Source organism: Loxodonta africana, chromosome 2 (assembly GCF_030014295.1).
Source record: "Loxodonta africana isolate mLoxAfr1 chromosome 2, mLoxAfr1.hap2, whole genome shotgun sequence".
Taxonomy (NCBI): domain Eukaryota; kingdom Metazoa; phylum Chordata; class Mammalia; order Proboscidea; family Elephantidae; genus Loxodonta; species Loxodonta africana.
Window position 1 is genome coordinate 27692635 of NC_087343.1, and position 14213 is coordinate 27706847.

The 14213-nt window shown below is 38.0% G+C and overlaps 1 pseudogene; it reads right to left on the minus strand.

Moving 5' to 3' along the window:
• Positions 1-6858: 6858 nt before the first annotated feature.
• On the minus strand, positions 6859-8322 carry LOC100661615 (UV excision repair protein RAD23 homolog B-like; annotated as a pseudogene).
• Between the last annotated feature and the right edge of the window lie 5891 nt (positions 8323-14213).

Below are 14213 nucleotides of genomic sequence, written 5' to 3' on the forward strand. Positions count from 1 at the left end.
TACTGAACCCTAGAAGGTGGCTTTTTGTCTGGTGTGCTCAAACTTGCCAATTATCTCGATACTGGTCTTTGAGAAACAGAAAGTAACTTTATCGCAATGCACAGAGCAAGGAGACGGGAGGAAGTTCCTCAGATCTGGCTCCCTGAGCTACAGGGAATCAGGGCTTATATGTGATTTGGGCAGCAAGTTGATGGCCACGCAGGCATAAAGGGGAAGGAAAATTCTAGAAGGCAGCCAAGAAATAGGAGGTACCAATCCTGGTACCACGTGGTTTTTGTCAGACCTCTCACTTCAGAATAGAGTCTGGGTGCTGATTTTCCTTTTCATTCATTCTACCTGTTGCTGCATCCTCTGTTTAAGTCAATTAGCAGTCACAGCTGGCCCTTCTGTGCTTGCATGGTGGGTCAAATCTGGCTTAGGCTAGATAGACTATTGGAAATGTACTGGCATTGACAGGGTCGGGTTACCCGATGATCCTCTACTTTACCAAGCATGATGTTCTTCCCCATTGACTGATCACTCCCCATAACATGTCCAAAGTCTCACCATCCTTGTTTCCATTGGGCACTCTGGCTGTATTTCTTCCAATACAGATTTGTTAGTTCTTCTGGTAGTCCGTGGTATATTCAATATTCTTCACCAAAACTATAAGTCAAAGGCACCACTTCTTCGGTCTCCTTATTCATTGTCCAGCTTTTGCTTGCATATGAGGTGATTGACAATATCATGGCTTGGGTCAGGAACACCTTATTCCTCAAAGTGACATCTGTGCTTTTTAACACTAAAAAGAGGCCTTTTGGAATAGATTTGCCCAATACAAGACATCATTTGACTTCCTGACTGCTGCTTCCATGGTCATTGATTGTGAATCCAAGTAAAATGAAATCTTTGATAATGTCAGTTTTTTCTCCATTCATCATGATATTGTTTTTTGTCTAGTTGCAAGGATTTTTGTTTTCTTTATATTAAGGTATAATCCATACTGAAGGCTGTGGTCTTTGATCTTCATCAGTAAATCTTTCAAGTACTTTTCACTTTCAGCAAGTAAGGTTTTGTCATCTACAAATCACAGGTTGTTAATGAATCTTCTGCCAATCCTGGTACGACATTCTTCTTCACACAGTCCAGCTTTTTGGATTGTTTTCTCAGCATACAGATTGAATAAGGTGGTGAAAGGATACAGCCCTGACACAAACCTTTCCTGACTTTAAACCATGCAGCATCTCATTTTCTGTTCTAACAGCAGCTTCTTGGCCTAAGTACATGTTCCTCTTAAGCACATTTTGGTGTTCTGGGACTTCCATTTTTTGCAATGTTATCTATAATTTGCTATGATCCACATAGTACAATGCCTTTGCATAGACAATAAAACACAGGTAAACTTCTTTCTGGTATTTTCTGCTTTCAGCAGGATCCATCTGACATCACCAATTATGTCCCTCTTTCCACGTGATCTTCTGAAACCAGCTTGAATTTCTGGAATTTCCCTGCTGATGTACTTATGCAACTACTTTTGAATGATTATCAGCAAAATTTAAATTGTATGCGATATTAATGATATTGTTAAATGATTTTCATATTCTTCTGTTGGATCACCTTTCTTTGCAAAGGACACAAATATGGATCTCTTCCACTTGGTTGACCAAGTAACTGTCTTCCAAATTTCTTGACATAGAGTGGTGAGCACCTCCATTGCTGCATCTGTTTGCTGAAACACCTCAATTGTCATTTCGTCAATTCCTGGAGCCTTGTTTTTCACCAATAGCTTCAGAGTAGCTTGGACATCTTCCTTCAGTGCCATCTGTTTTTGATCATATGCTACCACTTGAAATGGCTGAACATCAACCAGTTCTTTTTGTACAATGGCTTGGTGCATTCTTTCTCTTGGCTTTTGATGTTTCGTGCTTCTTTCAATATTTTGCCCATAGAATCCTTCCAAATTGCATCTCTAGGCTTTAATTTTCTCTTCAGTTCTTTCTGTTTGCAAAATGCCACGTGTGTTCTTCCCTTTTGTTTTTTTAACTCCAGATATTTGGACATTTCACTATAATATTTTACTTTTCCTTCAAAAGCTGCCCTTCGAATATTCTGTTCAGCACTTTTACTTCATCATTTCTTCCATTGGCTTTAGCTACTCTACGTTCAAGAGCAAGTTTCAGAGTGTCTTCTGACATCCATTTTGGTCTTTTCTTTCTTTCTTGTCTTTCTAATGACCTCTTGCTTTCTTCATGTATGATGTCCTTGATGTCTTCCCACACAACTTATCTAGTCTTTGGTCATTAGTGTTCAACGTGTCACATCTATTCTTGAGTTGGTCTCGAAATTCAGGTGGGATATACTAAAGTCTGTATTTTGGCTCCTGTGGACTTGTTTAATTTTCTGCAGCTTCAACTTGAATTTGCATATGAACAATTGACAGTCTGTTCTGTAGTTGGGCCCTGGCCTGGTTCTGATTGATGATATTGAGCTTTTCCATCATCTCTTTCCATCGATGTGGTCAATTTGATTCCTGTATATTCCTTCCGGTGAGGTCCACATGTATAGTTGCTGTTTATACTATTGAAAAAGGGTATTTGCAAGGAAGAAGTCACTGGTCTTGCAAGATTGTCTTATTTGATCTCCGGCATCATTTCTATCACCAAGGCCATACTTTTCAACTACCAGCTCTTCTCCTTCATTTCTAACATTAGCGTCCCAATCACTAGTAATCACCAGTACATCTTGACTGTATGTTTGATCAATACCAGACTGGAGAAGTTGGAAAAAAATCTTGAATTTTCTAATCATTGGCATTAGTGATTGTGCTGTAAATTTAAATAATAATCAAATTAACTGATCTTCCTTGTAGGCATAAAAATATTTTCCTACCACTGACAGTGTTGACACTTCAGGATAGATCTCGAAATGTTCTTTTTGACTATGAATGTGATGTAATTCCCCTTCAATTTTGCCATTCCTGGCATAGTAGACCACTTGATTGTCTGACTCAAAATGGCCAACACCAGTCCATTTCAGCTCACTAAAGCCTAGGATATCGACCTTTATGAGATCCATTTAATTTTTCAAAAGTCCTAATTTTCCTAGATTCATACTTTGTACATTCCACTTTCTAATTCTTAGTGAATGTTTACAGCTGTTTCTTCTCATTTTTAGTCATGTGCTTCAGCAAATAAGATCCTGAAAGCTCGGCTCCATCCATGTCTTTAATTTTGACTCCACTTTGAGGAGGCAGCCCTTTCCTAGTTGTATTTTGAGTACCTTCCAACCTGAGGGCCTTGTTTTCTGGCACAATATCAGCCAATGTTCTACTGCTATTTATAAGGTTTTCACTGGCCATTTTTTTTTTTTTTTTTTGGTGGGGGGAGTAGACTACCAGGTCCTTCTGCATAGTCTGTCTTAGTCTGGAAGCTCAGTCGAAACTTGTCTACCAAGCGTGACTCTGCTAGTATTAAATTACTGGTGGCCAAGCTTCTAGTACCACAGTAACATGCAAGCCACCACAATAGGACAAACTAACAGATGCGTGGTGGAACTATGAGGTAGGGTCTCTTATTTTTTTTTTTCCATTTTACAGATGGCAAAGTAACAGTAACCTGCCTGAGATCATCAACTTATAAATGACAGAATATGGAACTGAAAGCCCAGACTAATTCCAAAAACCAGGCTTTCAAAAATTTCTTTGCTATCTTAAAAAAAAATGTTGATCTTTGATAGAAAGTAAAAATGAGTTATTTGATTATATTTGCTTGAAATAAAATTGTATATGACTTTAGAGATGGGATGTGGAAATGACTCATAAGTTGAAACTTTCAACATCATGTAAGATTGATTCCTTGAAATCACTCATAATTGGATTAACTCCCTCTCAAAATTAGCTGGATCAAATGAATCCACCATAATCCATGGAGCTTTGTGGAAGCTTGAGCCACCTTCTTCAGGGACCTTCCCCTCAGATTTGCTGAATTAATAATCTAGAGAGGTGGTCCCCAGGAAGCCACCTTTGTTAATAATTTACTTATATAGATAATTCTTATCTAAACTCAAGTTCAAAAACTACTAGTTTATGCATGTTTTCTTTCTTTGTACAGGCAGGAATGGATTTTGTTCAAAAACTTAAGTTTAAAACAAAATTATTATACTAATGATAAGCCAGAATTTGGAAACTAGTGGCCAGTAGGACAAATGTTTTTTAGTTTGGTCAACACTGTTAATTTTTGTTAAAGAGAATTTGGATGCCTTTACATACAGTGTGGTCTCTATTTTGCTGCATTTTCCATGATTTTATAGCATGATCCTAAAGAAGGCTGGAAGAAATAGCAATCTCTTTAGCCATATCCATGAAATTCTGGTATAAAATACGCTCCTTTTGGAGTCCTATATATAGGCTGAATGTCCACAGTGCTCTTAACATGTCTACGTAGTAGTCAGTCTCTTATTGGTGTTAGAAAAGAAGACTTAAATAAAACATATCATCCACTCCTATAATTCCTGGAAATTGCTGTGGAATTTATTTTTTGGGGTAGGCTTGTAAAATTGTACTTAACACACTGTAATGTTAATCTCAGGAAAAAGCTAGAAATGGCAATTAGCAATTTATCTTTGTTAATGGTGAAGGTGTAAAATTTTTAATTATTACAGTCTGAGTTAATTTAATGGAACATTTGCCTATCTCCTCATTGCTAGGAAATAATTCATATGTAAATTTTTATTGCCTGCAAAAATCACAAGTTGATCTTGTACTTACCACTTTATCTCTATGTTTTTAGCAATCTAAGCACATTTTTGTGACGATATATAGTCGTACTACTTAATTAGTCCGTTCACAGTTTGAGAACGAAAGAATCTTATTAGATGGTACAAGAGTTCAGGGAACAAGGCTGATTTTGAATGTGGAAACAACTTTTTTCTTTTTTAAACAAATTGTTTTATTCTCCTGAGACATTATACATGTTCCGTAAAACATACAGGTAACACAAAGTCCAAAGACTTATCATATTTATGGAATAAACACATGAAAATTAAACTACATGATAAAACTGTGGGGAAATATAAGTGACAGCTTATGAGTGCATGATGTGACAATCAGGGCTTAACAATCACGACCAACGTGTGCTCAGAATATTGCAACATTATGCAGGGAAAAATCTGTGCACATTCACCTTCTTACTCAGTATCACATGGTAGGAAAAAATTATTTCTTTAAATACACTTGTTTATATTCAGGCATAACACATTTTAAAAAGTTGAATGAGTAGATCACTGCCCCTTCTTTGTGATCAAATAATAATACTAATGAAGGAGAATCAAAAGAAAAAAAAAGAGAGATTAAAAAACCCCAAATAAATACCAACACTTCTATATGGATTTTTTTCTTGTATACCCCTTGACCCAGAAATGTCTCTTCTATGTGTAAGTGGAAAACAAAACATTATGATACAGAAAAATTAGAAACAACCTAAGTAGTTGAGTAAATATGGTTGAATATTATGAAGTTAATTATTTTTTTATTTTAATATGCCATGACATATCTTGACTGTATCTTTTCCAAAGTAGTTTCCCAGCCACATCTCCCAACCCTTTGGAAAGAGAACACCAGTCTTTCCAATGTAGTAAAAGATGCTCTATATAGTTCTCTTTTTGAGAGTGATATACTACTAGTGACTTTAATGGCCATGCATTCTTATTGAATAAAGAAAAAAACATTCATAAATACCAGAAACCTAGTTCTGAAACCTTAGCATCAATTTTTTGCCAAATCAGCATTTTGTGGTTTAAAAAACAGCAGCAGTTTGAACTCACAGCTTGCTAATAAACACATTTCTGCTGAGGGAAGGGGAAGAGAGAGGGAGAGTAAGTGCTGCATTTCCCCATTGGCCCCAAAAGTGCACATTTCACAAAGGGCTATATCCATAGCAAACATGCAATGGTCGTTTTAAAACTTTTACTGCAATATAACCATGAAGTAAACAGTTAATTATATACTAACCATTTTTCCCCCAAACAAAAAAGTGTAAACAAGGAAATAACTCCTCCTATACATTTTTTTTAATACTTGTACAGCTTCTCAAATTATGTTAGAAGGGTCACACATTCAATGATCAAGAAATGTTAAAAAAATCAGTAATTATTTTCATTTTAAGAAAAGGCTTCCCTTCTCCCTCCCTTCCCTCAAGTATTTAACATGAGAGAATAGGTTTCCTTGTACATTAATTTTACACTTATTTGAAGCAACTACAGCAACCATCAATAATTTGGCATTTCTGTTTTACAGTTGCTCCAAATTTTTTTTTCTAATTTCAACAAGCCATTATCCAGTGTTGCCATGAAATAAGAACTGTAGATTCTAGGTAGCAAAGATTCTTTCTGACACCAATGTGAGGTCAAAGAAAAACAAACCAGGGCTTTACACTAAATTTCTGGATTTATTACACTAAAAAAAAGAGTGAAAGCTAGGAAAAGTTACCCACTGTTTTATAGAAGAAATAAAGACCAGCAAAAACTGATTTTTGGTTGTATAATATTTTATACAATTTGTGGATTTTGGCATCTGCTAATGTGAGCAGACATGTATTATATTTATCCCTGACCTATGTCCTATGGAAACCCCAGTGCTATAGTGGTTAAGAGCTATGGCTCCTAACCAAAAGGTTGGCAGTTTGAATCTACCAGGTGCTCCTTGGAAACCCTATGGGGCAGTTCTACTCTGTTCTATAGGGTCACTATGAGTCAGAATTGATTTGACAGTAAAGGGTTTTTATGGGTTATATCCTATATTCCTCCCTTTCTACCCCCAGCAATCTCCTACCTTATACCAAGTATTGTGACCAGAAAGAAAAACTTTTTGGAGGTAAGCCCAAATCACCCCAGACAATCCAGTGAACAGAGTTACTGTAATGCAGTGGAGTGAAGTGTGGGAGGAAAAAAAGAAGTTATTTTCACTCTTCATCAAAGTTTTGCTGTAGAAGAAAATTGGCACCCAAATTCTCATTCTTCTCACAAGCAAATATGCTCATAACACAAGTCCTTCAGGAAATCCTAACGTCTTTAACATTCTGTAGCTTTTTTTTTCCTGAGGTGTTACTTGGATGTAGTCCATATGAACACTTTCAGCTTCTGTAGTTCCTCCATGGCCAACTCCATCCCCTCCTCCTTGACCACGAGCTTCTTGAACTGGCTCACTTAACATCTGAAAAAAATGCCCCTGGTGTTGGCCCTGGTGCTGAAGTGATTAAGAACTGGACTGCTAACCAAAAGGTGGGCAGTTCAAATCCATCGGCTCCTCTATGGAAACCCTATGAAGTAGTTCTACTCTGTCCCTATAGGTCTCTGTAAGTCAGAATCCACTGGACGACTGCAAGTGGTTTTTTTTTTTTTTTTTTTTTTTTTTATGTTTTCTCATTTGTTGCAGTAATTGAGGATTCTTTCAACCCATCCATTGCAGCAGTACTGGAAGCAGAGAAGGATTCTATAGAATAATTTATCTCATCTGTCAGAACTGAGGTTGATTCCATAAAAATTCAAAGAGATTTCCTCCAGAACTTGTAGTCATTGCTGTCACACTTGCTGTAGTGCAGACACTGCTGAAGACTGAGGTCCCCCAGTACTAGCTGCTTGAAGGGAGTCAACCACATCCTGACTGTCAGGGATTCCTATTAAGAGATACTCCACTGTTCAGTCAGGGTTGTTGAAATTGGCTCTCAGAGCTGTAATTACTTGCTTCTGCTCAAAGCCCGTGGAGATGATCTCAGTTTCCATATTCTCATAGGACTGACCTATCTCAACTGCCCTTGCCACGTGTTCAAAAAGGTTTGACCGAGAAGAATCTCCTGATTACTCTCCACTGATGTTGGACTGGTAGCCACTGATGTTTCTGCTGGCGTTTCAGCAGGCTGCTCTTGTTTAGTAGTGCTCGCAGGTTCAAGTTCAGAAGACGCTGTTGTTGACGTTGGAGTGATGGATGTAGGTGTGGAAGTGGGGCCCAAAGCAGGGCCAGGGCTGGGCCTGAACCACAGCTGCTGCAGCAGGGGAGCTAACTGCAGTAATGGTGGCAGAAAGTGATTGCTGAGTTGTCGCTGGTGCTGATGTTGTCATTGCTCTAGGTTTTGTCACCATAGCCACCACAAAAATTTTTCTCACCAATTTTATATTTGAGAATAGTATCAGTGAGGATTTTGCCTGTGTAAATTAATTTTTGGCCTGCACCAGAAAGGCATCTTTCCCGTTTTCAGATTTAATCTTCCTTTTCAGTGCTTTCACAGTATTCTCAGGCTTCATACCTATTTTAACGGTCTGCTGCTGGAGGGTCTTCAGGGTGACCTGCATGGTGCCATTGAGTAGCCCCACTGCCAGGGTGACTCCTGGGCACTGGGCAGGGTCTGTGGCCTGGCCTGGCCCCAGGTTCACCAATGCTTCTTCCGCCCTCAGGAGGAAAGCGGTAGGGACAGTGGTTAGTCACATTCGCCCCGTGGAGAGGCCTGTTCCTCAGCCACGGCGCAGGGCCATGCCACTGACTCTGTCCTGGAACCTTCCAAGAGTCCAGCGTCAGCTACTGAGTCTGCAAGAGGCACGAGGGGCTCTGAGCAACAAGCCGAGGTCGCCGCCATTATCATGCCTAGCCCAGATACACCCCTCCCCAACCAAAAACCCTGGGGTGGGGATGGAAGCAATTTTTAACTGATTACATTCCTATATCCTTAGGACAGTAAATTATAAGACTGACAAGAACATCCTAAGCAAATTATTGTTCTTCAAGAACTAGGTAGTAAGAGAGAAGGACTAAATTTCTGTTAATGATAATTGTCATGGATTGAATTATGTCCCCCCAAAAATATGTGTATCAACTTGGTTAGGCCATGATTCCCAATATTCTGTGGTAGCCCTACATTTTGTGATGATAATTTTATGTTAAGAGGATTAGGGTGGGATTGTAAGAGCACCCTTACCCAGGTCAACTCCCTGATCCAAGGTAAACGGAATTTCTCTGGGTATGGCCTGTACCACCTTTTATCTCTCAAGAGATAAAAGGAAAGGGAAGCAGAGTTGGGGGACTCATACCATCAAGAAAGCAGTGCCAGAAGCAGAGCACATCCTTCGGACCTGGGGTCCCTGCACTTGAAAACCTCCTCAACCATGGGAAGACTGAGAACAAGGACCTTCCTCCAGAGGTGACAGAGAGAGACAGAGGTCCCCTGGAGCTGACAGCCTGAATTTGGACTTGTAACCTACTAGACCATGAGAGAATAAATTTCTCTTTGTTAACGCCATCCACTTGTGGTATTTCTGTTATAGCAGCACTAGATGACTAAGACAATAATGTTAACATCATTTTTATACTGTTTAAATTTGTTGTGTTTTTTGTTAGCTGCTCTCCAGTCAGTTCCGACTCATTCTGACCCTAGTATGACAGAATGAAACACTGTCTGATCCTGAACCACCCTCATTAGAGTTTTAATGCTTGAACCCATTGTTGCAACCACTGTGTCGCTCCATCTCGTTGAGGGTCTTCCCTTTTTTTCATTGACTTTTTACCAAACGTGATGTCCCTGTCCAGGGACTTGTCCCTTCTGATAACATGTCCAAAATATGTGAGATAAAGTCTTGCCATACTTGCTTCTAAGGAGCGTTCTGGCTGTACTTATTTCAAGACAGATTTGTTCTTCTGGTGGCGTAGTGGTTAAGTGCTACAGCTGCAAACCAAAGGGTAGGCAGTTTGAATCCGCCAGGTGCTGCTTGGAAACGCTAGGGGGTGGTTCTACTCTGTCCTATAGGGTTGCTATGAGTCGGAATCAACTCAACGGCACTGGGTTTGGTTTTTGGTTTTGTTCTTCTGGCAGTCCATGGTATATTCAATATTCTTTGCCAGCACCATAATTCAAAGGCATTAATTCCTCTTTGATCATCTTCATTCATTGTTCAGCTTTTCCATGCATATGAAAAAAAAGAGGCAATTGAAAATATCATGGTTTATGTCGGGTGAACCTTTAGTCCCCAAAGTGACGTTTTTGCTTTCCAACACTTTAAAGAGGTATTTTGCAGCAGATTTGCCCAATGCAATACGTCGTTTGATTTTTGACTGTTGTTTCCATAGGCATTGATTGAGGAACCACATAAAATAAAATCCTTGACATATTCAACCTTTTCTCCATTTATCATGATGTTGCTTATTGGTTCAGTTTTAAGGATTTTTGACTTCTTTAGGTTTAGGTTGAGGTGCAATCTATAACAAAGTCTTTGATGTTCATCAGTAAGTGTTTCAAGTTCTTTTCACTTTCAGCAAGCAAGATAGTGTCATCTGCTTATCATAGGTTGTTAATGAGTCTTCCTCCAATCCTGATGCTGCATTCCTCTTCCTATAGTCCAGTTCTCAGATTTTGTACTTGGCATATAGATTGAATATATATGGTGAAACTATACAACTCTGATCCACGCCTTCCCTGATTTTAAAGCACACAGTATCCCCTTGTTCTGTTGGAAGGACTGCCTTTTGCTCTCTGTACAGGATCCTCATGTGCACAATTAAGTGTTCTGGAAATCCCGTTCTTCCCAAAGTTATCCATAATTTATTGTAATCTACACAGTTGAATGCATTTTCCTAGTCAATAAAATACAGGTAAAATTTTCTGATATACTCTGCTTTTAGCCAAGATCCATCGGACAACAGGAATGATATCTCTTGTTCCATGTCCTCTTCTGAATTCAGCTTGAATTTCTGGCAGTTCCCTGTCAATGTACTGCTATAAACTGTTCTTGAATTTTCTTCAGGAACATTTTACTTGAGTGTGATAATAATGATACTGTTTCAATAATTTCTGCATCATGTTTCTTTGGAATGGGCACAAATATGGATTTCTTCCAGTCAGTTGGCCAGGTGACTGTCTTCCAAATCTTGGCTTAGATCAGTGAGTGCTTCTAATTTGCATTCATTTGTTGAAATATCTCAATGGGCATTCCATCAATTCCTGGAGCTTTATTTTTCACCAATGCCTTCAGCACGACTTGGACTTCCTCCTTCGATACTACCAGTTCATGTTTATATCCTACCTCCTGACATGGTTTAATGGTGACTAATTCTTTTTGGTACAGTGACTCTGTGTATTTCTTCCATCTTCTTTTGATGCTCTCTGTGTCATTAAATCTTTTGCCCATAGAATCCTTCACATTTCTACACAAGGCTTGAATTTTTTCTTCAGTTCTTTCAGCTCAAGAAATACCCTTTTGCTTTTCTAACTCCAGGTCTTTGCACATTGCATTATAATATTTTACTTTGTTTTTTGGAGCTTCCCTTTGAAATATTCTGTTCAGCTTTTTGCTTCTTCATTTCTTCCTTTTGCTTTAACTACTCTACATTCAAGAGTACTTTTCAGAGTTCCCTCTGACATCCATTTTTGGTCTTTTCTTTCTTTCCTGTTTTTTTAATGACCTCTTGCTTTCGTCATATATGATGTTCTTGATGTTATCCCTCATCTGACCTTCAGTCATTGTTTAATGCATCAAATCTATTCTTGAGATCATCTCTAAATTCAGGTGGTATATAACCAAGGTCATACTTTGGCTGTCATGGACTTCTTTTAATTTTCTTCAGCTCCAGCTTGAACTTGCATATGAGCTATAGATGGTCTGTTCCATAGTTGGCCCCAGGCCTTGTTCAGACCGATGATATTGAGCTTCTCCAGTGTCTCTTTCCACAGATGTAGTCAGTTTGATTCTTGTGTATTCCATCTGGTAATGTCCATGTATACAGTCACCATTTACATTGTTCAAAAAAGGTATTTGCAATGAAGAAGTCATTCGTCTTGCAAAATTCTATCACGTAATAGCCAGAATCATTTCAATCACCAAGGCCATATTTTCCAACTACTGATCCTTCTTCTTGGAGCCCTGGTGCTTTGAGGGGCTTTTCTTCTGGCACTATATCAGCCATCGTGGTCTGCTGCTATTCCTAAGTTTTTTACTGGCCAATTTTCTTTAGAAGTAGATTGCGAGGTCCTTCATTTTAGTCTGTCGTAGTCTGCAAGTTCCATTGAAACTTGTCAATCATGGGCGACCCTGTTGGTAATTGAAATAGCTTCTAAGATCACAGCCACACACAAGCCACCAAAGTAGGACAAACTATTAGATGAGTGCTTGAATAGATAAAGCCAAAAAATTAGATTTACAAATAAGCAAACACATTTTTAGTATCTAAGATTATGCAATTCTTTGTAGGTTCCCACAAAAAGTTTTTTGACTTCCTTACTGGTGATTAGCATATCCTCCCTTTGAAGTAATCCTGGGGATATAGTACATATGTGAAGTAAACCTTCTTGATACACAAAGATACGAGAACAGGTTCAAATAGCATACGGAGAACACCTTGAAAACCCTGGTGGCATTGTGGTTAAAGAGCTACAGCTGCTTACCAAAAGGTTGGCAATTTGAATAAACCAGGCGCTGCTTGGAAACCCTATAGGGCCATTCTACTCTGTCCTACAGGGTCTCTATGAGTCGAAACCTACTTGACGGCAATTTTTTTTTTTTTTTTTTTTTTTTTTTACAGAAGATACCATCGAATTTACATCCAAAGCCCTTAAAATAACAAGAAAATATTTTTGCAAGCCATTACAGAGTTAAAGAAGTTTTCCTCAGCACAACAGATCTTACAAGAAAATCCTATAACGTATAAGACAGTGAGGCTCTTCTTGACAAAGGTAAAGAAGTTATCAGCAAAAAATAAAAGTAAGAATTAAAAGCTCTGATAGAGCAATTAAAAAAGTAAGAGACTCTGTAGTACCAAATGTCTGAGTAATTAATTAACTTAATAATTACAGGAAGAAAACAATTCCTTTTCTCCCTCCAGAAACAGAGATTAAAAAAAAAAAAAAAAGCAACAATAAAAGTCTTCGCTTCCTAGTTCAGAACAAACAAATATATTTCATAACAATAAGCACTTTACTGGTAAGTGGTAAATTAGGAAGTCTACTACAATCAAGGTTGAAGGAAAAAGAGAGAGTTAGCATTCCCCATTACTTTAATGAGGCTCCTAATCAAATTTTCCTTTGGGATGATAAATATTCTTGCTAAAACATAGCTAAGAATCATCACAGAGAACCTACTTGAACTATCTCTGCTAATCCACCTAGCCATTCATTCACATATGCAATTTGGCAAGTGATGTCTATGAAAGAGATATTCTGCATATCCGCTAAATGAAAAAAAAAAAAAAAAACACAGAAAAAAAAGCAACAGTAACAAAACCTTTCAAATTAGGATCTTGAGAGTGATTTGGGAGAATATTTTATTTATAACTAAAGAAATGTGTCTATAAAAAAGAACAATCAAAAAAGTCAAAGAATCAGAAAATGTTCTTGGAGATTAAATTAGGCAATTGACCGAAAATAAAATAAAATAAGTTGAAGTGACCTGGATGGTTGAGAGAATTTCACAAACTCTAAGCCATAAAGGAAAAGATTTAGAAAAAAAAAGCAGGAAAATTACAAGATGCGGAGGGTTGATACAGAAGGGCAAGATTATGTTTAATTGAAGTTGAAGAATGGGAGAACTATAATAACGGACCTGGGAATGGAAAAATAAAAGATATATTTGAGAATATTTTCCCAAATATGAAGAATACATTAGCATATATGCCTGTTGGTGAAAATTAACAGATCCAAGAATAAAGTAAGAATCCTAAAATGCTGCAGATTAGAGAAAATAAATAAAAGCTTGGAGAATGAAAATTTGTTTGTCATCAAAAATTGGAAGCACTGATGATGAAAAACAATTATATATCTGTGGAGTTTTGAGGGATATTATTTTAAAATTGAAACCTTGTACCCAGAAAATTGGCATTCAATTACTAACGGAAAATCAGCATATATTTTACATAATAGGTCATAATTGAAGATATTTTATAGCAAAATAATAACAACAATGCTAAACATAGAAGCAGATATTGCTGCCATCAAGTCAATTTTTGACTTATAGTAACCCCGTGTGAGAGAGTAGAATTGCTCCACAGGGGTTTTTTGGCCGTAATCCTTACAAAAGCAGATTGCCAGGTCTTTCTCTAGAGGAGGAAACCCTGGTGTTGTAGTGGTTAAGTGCTACAGCTGCTAACCAAAAGGTTGGCAGTTCGAATCCACCAGGCTCTCATTGGAAACTGTATGGAGCAGTTCTACTCTGTCCTATAGGGTCACTATGAGTCGGAATTGATTGACTCGACTGCAGTGGGTTTG